Genomic DNA, 589 nt, shown 5'->3' with positions numbered 1-589 from the left:
TCCAAGTATTTATTTGCCACTTGTATTTCTTCATCTGAGAAATGTGTATTCATCTCAGATGCCAATTTTGTCCTTGGGTCCTTGAATTTTGGGGCCTGATATTTAAAATATTTTATTTGCTCTACATAGAACTCATTTGTCTAAGGAACAGTTGGCTAAAACTTTTTCCTGATTCATGGGTTTTATTGTTACTCTGTTGGTGATTTCTTTGAATGTGCAAAAACTTTTCAATAAGATGAGATCCCAGTTGTTGATTCTTTGAAGTATATCCCAGGCAGTTTGGTTTTATTCATGAACTCCCTATGTCCTCAGGATTTCTACCTACTTTCTCTTCCAGTAGATTAGGTGTTTCTGTTTTAATATTTAGATCTTTGATCCATTTGACATTAATTTGATCTTTGATACCATGGGTCTAGTTTTAGTCTTCAGCATGTGGAAAGCCAGTTTTTCCAGCACTATTTATTAAAGAGGCTATCTATCTTTCTTGCAATGAACATGTCTGGTCCCTTTGTCAAAGATTAGGTGACTGAGTGTGTTTGTATTTGTGTCTGCATCTTCTATTCTATTCCTCTGATCCTCAGGTCTTTTT

The sequence above is a fragment of the Chinchilla lanigera genome, unplaced genomic scaffold (assembly GCF_000276665.1).
Source record: "Chinchilla lanigera isolate Chin_1 unplaced genomic scaffold, ChiLan1.0 scaffold00011, whole genome shotgun sequence".
NCBI classification, from domain to species: Eukaryota; Metazoa; Chordata; class Mammalia; order Rodentia; family Chinchillidae; genus Chinchilla; species Chinchilla lanigera.
This window is presented reverse-complemented; position numbering follows the sequence as displayed.